The following is a 9,822-nucleotide window of genomic DNA, read 5'->3' as shown; positions in this document are numbered from 1 at the left end:
TTTTTGGTTGTTGATTTAAGACTTAGTCTCATGTAGCCCAGGCTGGCTTTGAACTTGCAACCTAGTCAAACTGGCTTTGAAATTCTAATCTTCCTGTTTTCCGCCTCTTATCCGCTGCTGTGATAGGCATTGTGAACACCATTTGCCAGAAACATAGATAAACACATCTATCTATCCACAATATCAGAATTCATTACCTAACAAAAAGTTCGCAAGGTAAAAAATTTCAAAGGCAGCGATTTTCTAGATAATCCTACCTACACTGGCAGTCAGGCCGAGGTGGCCCCGGGTTATTTTATTCTAATCTTAATTCCTAGCATTAATCTCGTATCACACAGCACACAGTGAATCTCTCTATATATCTGAGTTACAGAACTAATACAGGCTTAGTGAGGCTACAGCAGACCTTCACGAGGTTCCAGACCTGGGCTGATAGAAATGCACTAGCGCCCATATTGATAAGATTAACAAACCCAAACCAACCTCAGGAAGGAAGCTGCCGTTCAGGCTGAGAGGCGAGGGGGAGAGCAAAGGTTCATGGGTAAGTCCCTCTGCAAGATAAAAGACTAGAATCACTGGAGCAGAACAGAGGGCTCAAGTCCAAATGGGAGAGCAGATGGATGGACAGATGGCAGCTGAGTATGAGTATGCCAGGAGTTCTCCGGGTGAGCACACTAGGTAGCAAATAACAGCTCTGTATGGGATGTTGTCCTAGTGTTAGGTATCCGTGGCTTTCTGGGTCCAGGTGAGAGAGATACACTTTGGCATGTCCTTTAACTTCTTGGGTTAAGTTTCTCTGATATGATTTTATTTACACATGTACACGTGTGTGTGTGTGTTTTGTGTAACAGCCTTGGTTGTATTGGAACTCCATCTATAGACCAGGCTACCCTCAAACTCACAGAGCTTCTCCTGCAGAGAGCTGGGATTAAAAGCCTGTGCCATCACAGCCAGTATTATAATTTTTTACTTAAATATTTATTTAGTTTAATGTATGTGTATGAATGTTTTGCCTACGTGTATGTCTGTCTACCATGTCCATGCCTTGTGCCCATGAAGGCCAGAAAAGAGTTGTGTCCCCTAGAACTGGAATTATAGATGGTTGTCAGGTGTCACCAAGGTGCTAGGAATCAAACTAGGGTCACAAAACGTGTTTCTCACCACTGAATAATCTCTCCAGAACTCCATGATATGATTTTAATATGTTCACGAGCCCAATAGTCTCATTCACCCTCCTAAATTTACAGGGTAGCACTCTTCCTGCTCCCAGGAATACTCACTGTTACTCTCTGCCGCACGGGTCGTGTCAGGTGCTGTCTGCTTGCCCACCCAGGAACACAATCATCCCCCCCACCCTCAAGATGGAGTCGAAGCTGCTCGTAAACGGAGTAGCACAGCCTAACTGCAACAGTGCGCATGAGCCATCATGCCTGGCTTGGGATCCTCTTAATGAGGAAACCAGAGTGGCTAGTTCTAGCTTTGTCCCTTAGCGGACCACAGCAGATGTTAGAGCTAGCCTCTTGAGGTAGGGCGGTAGGGTTGAGAACGAATGATGCCGCATGGGCGGTGGCCATGGGAGATAAACTATCATGGAAGCAGGCGGTGGGGCAGATGATCCTGCATGCTTACAGCAATGGACCCTCCAGAATATCTGTCCTCCAACACGAGCTTTGTAACGAATGAAAATTCTTCAGCCTAAAGCAAGTTTTCGAGCTCAAGTTTTGTTTTTTTTTTCCGGGGCTGGAGACCGAACCCAAGACCTTGCGCTTCCTAGGCAAGCCCTCTACCACTGAGCCAAATCCCCAACCCCGAGCTCAAGTTTTTGACAAGTTACAGAGGTCCTCTTGTCCCCCGTTTCTCTTTTCTCTTATATAAGAGAGTCAGAGGTAAAATAATACTAAAATTTAAGGAACCATCTTTTCCTGACTCTTTTTTTTCTTTTCTTTTTTTCCCGGAGCTGGGGACCGAACCCAGGGCCTTGCGCTTGCTAGGCAAGCGCTCTACCACTGAGCTAAATCCCCAACCCCTTCCTGACTCTTCAGAGCATGTAGTGTATCTGGGGATGTAGCTCACTCCGCAGAGTGCTTGCCTAGCATCCTGGGTTGGACCACCAACACTGGGGAAAAGTATGTATTTGTAAGTTCAGACCAGCACGGGCTACATGAGCTCCTCTCTCAGAAAGAAAGGGGTTGGGGGAGGGGGGGCGGAGCAATACAAGGAGACAGGAAGAAAAGAGAAAGTATTTATATACTAAACCTCTTTTTTTTTTTTTTTTTTTTTTTTTTTTTTTAGTTCTTTTTTTCGGAGCTGGGGACCGAACCCAGGGCCTTGCGCTTCCTAGGCAAGCGCTCTACCTCTGAGCTAAATCCCCAACCCCTATACTAAACCTCTTACTCGACAGGGGCTTGAATCCTGTCAGGCAGCTTGATAGTTAGACTCCTTCATAAGGCTCCTTAATTTCAACACCAGAATGTGAACACCAGGAATAATTTAGGCCATTGAAGCAAGGCTTAAATATATAGAGGCAGTGGGGCTGGAGTGATCCTGACCTTGCAGAAAAACAGTTTGGTTCCCAGTACCCACAGGGCCTCTCGCAAACTGCAACTCCAGTTTCAGGGGAATCTAATGCCCTCTGCTGGCCTCTGTGGGTTCCTAAATGATATGGTAATCCCCATAAATTCATACTCATAAATCATATATAACCTTCTCCACAGTCCACACCTTCTAATACACAACCGTGGCAAAGATATCATGCATTCCAATAATAAATGTTAATATAATGGAGCAGAGGCTTCTCTGGGTGAATTTTTTTTTCCAATCCTCTTCCTCTAATAAGGGAAAGACTGCACAACTGTCGTAATGTTTTCAGTAGAAACTATAGTTATATTAACAGCATATGTTACAGATATTACCTCAGCTGCACAGATCACTCTGAAGACCAAAGGTCTTTCTGTGTTGCTGCAGTTGGCAATGTTTTACTACGCTCCCTTAGACCTACTTTCCTTGCACTGCCCACTCCCACATTCCCTTTGTCAGCTTGAAGCAGTCAGAACAGTCTCCATCCTCCAAACCCTACTGCAGCTACAGTGACCTCTTCTGAGAGGGGGGAGTGAAGGACCAGGAGGTAGACAGATTCTGGACAGAAGAAGATCGAGAAATGGGCCATGGGGGCTGGGGATTTAGCTCAGTGGTAGAGCGCTTACCTAGGAAGCGCAAGGCCCTGGGTTCGGTCCCCAGCTCCGAAAAAAAGAACCAAAAAAAAAAAAGAAATGGGCCATGGTCAGTTAATAAAGATCACTAACGTTTTCCACCTCAGTCAGAGGATTGAAAGGTTGTTTTTTTTCTCCCACCAGCAGGGACCTATCTGACTGACTGGTCAAGGATGACAAGGTAGGTTCTAGGTGTGTCCTAAACTTGTTTCCTGGAAGCTGTGGGCCAGACGTCTTCCCTTTCTTTGTCTAAGTTCAATAACCCAAATTTTTGGGAGAGAGTTCTCCCGATACACCAGAAACATGTCCACTGGAAGCTCCAGATCCATCAGCTTCCCTATGTTTGCCTAAGGTAACCAAGGTTAGGGGAAAGGAACACATCCCAGACCACCAAAAACACCTAAAACTCTTATCCTCCAGAGGAAAAATACAGTTTCTGTTCCCTCTCTGCCCCTCAGATCATCTGTACGCTTTACTTTGTGTGTACGTGTGTCTGCATATGTCTGCAAAGACATGATCTTTGTGTGTGTGCATAGGTGTGTTGTGCTGTTGCTGTGTGTGTGTGAACCTTTGTGAGCATTTGTCTGTACAAGAGAGAGTGAGGAAGCTCATGCACAGTATGCATGTGCCTGGTCACTATATTTTATTCTTCTCTCATATATTATATGCCAACCACAGTTTCTCCCTCCTTCACTCCTCCCAGGCTCTCCCCTGTCACCTCCTCTTGATTTATTAAGCAAAAATTTATATATATATATATATACACATACATGTGTATACACACACACATACATATGTGCACACACACACATATATTTGTTATGCCCAGATCTCGAGGTCCCCACAGACCACCAGGAGTCAAACTCTTATGGAAAAGCAAAGAGTCTTTGTTTAAGCTCGAGCTCAGACCTTCCAACCTCTCCAGCACAGTGGAAGGTGTGGAAGGTCCTGAGCTGGTACAAGCCTTGCCTATTTACCACGGTACCATGGGTGAGGGACTTTCCAACCTGGCAGTTACATAATTGGTTGGCATTTGCTTGGTGCACTTCTATTAGCTAGTAATGACTTCAGCTTGGTGTGAACGATGGTTGCTAGTCTAGTCGATCTACTTTAGACGTTAGGCACTTTCCCCTTAAGGACTGATTGGTTGTCACCACGAGCAGAGTGGTTATTTGCCTAGAGGAATCGTGATTGTTATCAGGGTGACATGGCTCCTGGAACAAGTTGGGGTTTTGCTAATAGCTGAGTTCACGCAGAGGGCAAGTTAATCATAAAATGGAGTCTGATAGCAAAAATGGAGTTTGTAATGTTAAGCTGGGCCCTTCCACATTAAAAAAAAGATAATTATAGGGCTGGAGAGATGGCTCAGCGTTTAAGAGCACTGACTGCTCTTCCAGAGGTCCTGAGTTCAAATCCCAGCAACCACATGGTGGCTCACAGCCATCTGTAATGAATCTGACGCCCTCTTCTGGTATGTATGAAGATACCTATAGTATACTCATATAAATAAAATAAATAAAATCTTTTAAAAAAAGAAAAAATGATAATTATAGAAGACATATTTTTTTTTTTTTTCCGGAACTGGGGACCGAACCCAGGGCCTTGCGCTTCCTAGGTAAGCGCTCTACCACTGAGCTAAATCCCCAGCCCCAGAAGACATATTTATGAAATATATATATATGGATGTTTGGTATAAGAATTCCAAAAGAACTGGGATGGACAATTTTTTTCTTTCCTTCTACTGTGTGATTCTGGGATTTGAACTCAAGGCAGCAGGCTTGGAGGCAAGCCATCTTAACATGTTGCTTGCCTTTATGTCCATATCTGAAAATGTTTTCTCTGTGCTCTTGCTACAGCTTCAGAGTTTCAAGTCTTACGTTTACTTATTTAAATTGATTCTAGTAGGACTCTAGTTTTTGTCTCCTGCATGTGAGTTACCAGGTTCATTTCTTTTCTCCAATGTGACACTTTTAGCAAAGGTTAGGTCACTGTACCTGTGGATTTCTAACTTATTATTCTGTTGTTATGCCCTTCTGCTTTGGATACGAGGCCTCCATACTTAAGTTTGACATCAGGCTCTGTGATTCTGTCAGCATTGTTCATTTGGCTCAGGCTTGCTTTGGTCATTTGAAGTCATTTTGCTCCCATATAAATTTTAGAAGTTTTCCTATTTCTTTGGATAAGTTTTCTATATCATTGGAATCTTGATATGGATTATATTTTATCTGTAGACTGCTTTTGGAACATGGCCTTTTTCATAACATTGGTTCTGACGGTGTGCCCAGTCCTGCTTGATCATGTGTAAGGGACAGCATGACATGGTTCCTGCCCCTGGAACAGAGCCAGCAGAGGTCAGATGCTGGTTCAGAGCATGACAGCATTCTGGAGAACTTTGCCCCCTTCTTCCAGACGTATACCTCCTCGTCAGCATCTACATGGTTTTTATTAACAGACTAGACTAATTTCTTCTCAGACATACCAAGTAAGCCATCTTGCTGGCCATTTTAACTTTTTGATACAAAATCTCTCCGTGAACCTGGACCTCAGCCTTGCTGAGGAGAAGTCCATGTTGTTGAGCCCAAGCATAACCACCACCCTTGTTCATGGGCCTATTTGGGCAATGACAGGGATGGGTGGGGGTGAAGGTTGGCTGCTATGCATAGAAAGATCATACTGTCTACTCCACTATCCCTTTGATGATTGAAGTCCTCCTCTGCTGACATCGCCTTTGGGTGAGCACCTAGTAAAACATGGTATCTTCGTATCCTCTGTCCATTTGGAGAGATCTATCCCCAAGCGTCTCTCTCACCAATTTCCTAGTCATGGTCCTTTCCAAGTTCCCAACTTCCCAGCCAAACCACTGGCCACAGACCATGACCAGTGTGTAACCACTCATCTGGACATATTCTTTCTAAGCCAGATGCATGACTGCGTGCATTGCCCAAGGTTCTTTCCCCTACAAAGATTTCCCTTCTCCATTTCCTTTAGGGTTGACCCAGAAAAGGCTGTAATGCTGCACCTCTATCCACACATCTGTAAGCCAGGACCTCCTCTTCCACAGTCCACCAGCCATAGGGCACACCCCCTGAGGTCACCGGTGTGTTCTGGGGCAGGAGACATTTAGAAGGAATAGAAAGCAGAGGCTGTTGGCTCACTCACTTCTTCACCTGTTTGTGCTGTCAGACCTACGTGAGTGAGCCTGGTCGTGTATATTCACCAAGCCTTCATGCTTGAGTGTCAAGCACTTGACCAAGTGACCTATTTCCTCGGCACCTGTTATTTACCTTTATCCACTATGCAATTACCTTGGTAAAAGGTCATACATCCCCCAAGGAAAGGACAGAAGGAAGATCAACAGTAAAACTTTTGGTACCAATGCCCTTCCTCGGTAGGAACCAGATTTCCCTTCCTTTGAGTTCTGGAATTACAAACCTGTTCAAGTCTATACATTGGTTGAGGGGCCATAATCTCTTGTTGCTGTCGACCAAGATATTCTTCCCTCTGCTTGTTCTGGAATCTTTCTGTTTATATGAATCAAGCAAGAATTTAATAGTGGGGGCTGGTTTGGCCTTAGAAAACCCTAAAAGAAACCATTATTTACAGCTAACCTACAACCTCTCATTACTCTGTCTCTGGCTCACGAGTTTTCCCTGTGGAATTTCAACAGAAAGAAAAGCTTTTGGGCAAAGGAGAGGTCCATCAGAAACTCTTTTTGACTGTGCCCCTGTCTTTCCCAGAAAACAGGACTCTTTCTTTGGGGGTTGTGGACCTGTACCAGGCCCCCAGATCTTAGCACAACTGACTCCATGATGGAAGCACCATTCAGGCTGTGAAACTCAGCATGGAGACAGCACCTCCTGCCAAAGACAAAGACCCAATCAATCCATCACAGTCCACAGTTCTGGAAGAGTCTCTAAATGTCCCAACCTTGTTTTTTGACTTCTGTACTTCTGCTTCTGACTACTGTTCTTGTTAGATGAACTACGCCAACCCAGGATATGTTTGTTTTGTGCTTAACATCTCACCCTGAGAGAAGCTCCGAGCTACAATAGGATTCTGAACACCCAGTGTAGTCACCGCCAGCTATTGGCTTAAAGCCATGTCCAAGCAGTCTTCTCTGGTGACTGTCCTACAACGGAAGAAATGCCTAGGCCCTTACCCTCTGACTGGAAAGGTGCCTTTGCCTTTACATCCCCTACTGACTCCCTCACTCCCCACAATGACCCAGGGCCTGTCACTAAGTCTACTGCAATAGGAGCTGAAGGAGCCGTGCAGCCTGTCCTCAGTCTTACGAAGGTCTGTTCCTTTATCTTCAGTTGTTCACTGCTGTGCCCACAGAGACCTAAAGGCTGGCAGGATTTTGCTATTGTCATTTCTATGGCCCATCACTAGTTTTCTATATGTAAATGCTTGTCTTATCTCACCTGCCCAGAATATGAATCTCTGAGATAATCATGTTAAAAAGCAAAGTGCCTTGGCGGTGAAGGTCAAGAGCCCTCAGCACCAAAGGGCAACCGGAAGAGAAAGATTGGGCGTTGTCTTGCTGCTGATTGCTTCGGACCGGAATGTGGCTTTGTATATCATAACGGACAGGACATTACGGCGGAGGCCTGGCAGAGATGCAGGAAACTCCGGAGGCAGAAGGGAGGTGGAGCTCGAAGCATGCCGTGAGAACCACACGGGAAGACAGAGTGGCAGAGAAGTCAGGATGAGTTAGTAGCTGAGAGACTGCCCCAGCAAAAGGCCAACAGCTTTAAACTCTATGGATGCCTCCGTGTCTTACTAGACCTCGAGCGCGATCACGGGAAAGCTCCGAAATATGGGCATCCTTTTGGGACTCGGAATGGGAATAGCAGGGCTGGAGGTTTCCTTACATCGATTAACTTCTGTGTCTCACAACTCCGCGAGAACATTAAAGAAAGTTCAGATCAATCTGATGCCTTTTGTGATCGACTCTTTAGCCACCACGGTACTCCAAAATTGGAGAGACCAAGACCTCTGCATCCCACGAAGGATCGCACTCCCTTCCAGGAACGCTGGAACAGATTGATTCAAAGTAGGGCCCAAAGACTTAGGTACCAGGCATAGAGAACTCCGGAAGCCTTCTGTGGATGGGCTCTTGGTTCCCTCCCACCTTGGCTCGTCCTTACTCACTCCCTTCCTCTTTAGTGTCCTGGAACTTATATGTTTACTGTCCTTTAAACTTCTTTTAAAGACTTACCTATTTACTTTATGTATATGAGCACATTGCCATGTATGGAGTCTGGAACCTGCTGAGGGTCTCCACCACCACCACGTGCGCTGAGCCCAGAGGCTAGAAACAGGCAGCCTGACTTAGCTCCACAGCCACAGTTTTGGAAAGCAGAAAAGCCGAGCTCTCCCCTCCCTACTTTCAACTGCAAACACTTTCTCAAAGCCTGCACTGTCCTCCTCCCTGGAACACAGAATACATCTCAGGGAGTGCTGCCTCTCACCCTGATGGAGGTCTGCTCTGGCCGTCTGAGGTTGAGTCTTTCTTCATTTTCCTCTCCTGGTGTCCATTTACAAAGTCTGTTACCTATTCCTACCTGCTGTGTCTGAGGTTTTTCTTGCTTTGTTGCTGTTGCCATTGTTGTTTTTGTTTTTCCTGCTTTTTAATTCTTAAAATCAGCAGAGAAGATGAACCTGCTCAAAACTCTTAGACAGGAACTTTTAGAACTCTTCTTCACTGACATTAGCACAAACCAAACCAACCCCTAAAAGATAGGCAGGTGTGTCAATTGAGTTGCAGTACCCACCGCCCCTCCCCACCCCACCTCCCCACCCCACCCCTCTCTTCCCACCCCACCCCACCCCACCCCACCGCCTGGAACAGAGGACCTCCATCACCTTGCAATAGGTGTGCTGGAAGTCCTAGGCTAGTAGTTTTATTTTATTTTTCTTTTTTATCAAAGAAGGTTCCTTTATATACCTTTGCTTCCAACTCTAGTGTTTCTATGCCATAGGGCAAAGGAGGGCTTTCAGAGAGTTTTTGGAGCTGAGATCCACAACTTTCAGTTACTCACTGTGTACAGGCTGGTTTGGTGTCAACCTGCCACATGTTAGAGTCATCGGAGAGGGAGGAACCCCAGTTGAGAAAATGCCTCCATGAGATCGAGCTGTAAGGCATTTCCTCAATTAGTGACCAATGGGGGAGGCCCAGCCCGTGATGGATGATGTCATCCCTGTACTGGTGGTCCTAGAAGAGAGCAGGCTGGGCAGTTCGTGTGGTGGCAGCTAGGCAGTGCAGCTCCGTGACAGATCCAGCGTCGCACGCGTCTCCCGCCAAGATGCCCAAGAGGAAGGTTTGCACTGCTGGAGCGGCGAAGGCGGAGCACCGCTTAGCAAGGCGGTCTGCCAAGCCCGCCCCTGCCAAGGTGGTTGCGAAGCCGAAAAAGGCCGGGGGGTGGGGGCGGGGGTGCGGAGTGCGGAGATAAAGCATCAGACAAAAGGAGTGCAGATAAAGGGGAAGAGGGGAGCAAAGAGCAAACAGGCTGAAGTGGCTGACCAGCAAACTACAGATCTGCCTACGGGAAATGGGGAGACGGAAAACCAGAGTCCAGCCTCTGAAGAGAAAGAAGCCAAGGACAACTAA

General features: G+C 46.2%; 1 pseudogene; it reads left to right on the top strand.

The window, feature by feature from the left end:
- The first annotated feature begins 9,517 nt into the window (after positions 1–9,517).
- LOC116913387 lies at positions 9,518–9,822 on the top strand (annotated as a pseudogene).

Source organism: Rattus rattus, chromosome 12 (assembly GCF_011064425.1).
Source record: "Rattus rattus isolate New Zealand chromosome 12, Rrattus_CSIRO_v1, whole genome shotgun sequence".
Lineage (NCBI taxonomy): Eukaryota > Metazoa > Chordata > Mammalia > Rodentia > Muridae > Rattus > Rattus rattus.
This window is presented reverse-complemented; position numbering and strand designations above follow the sequence as displayed.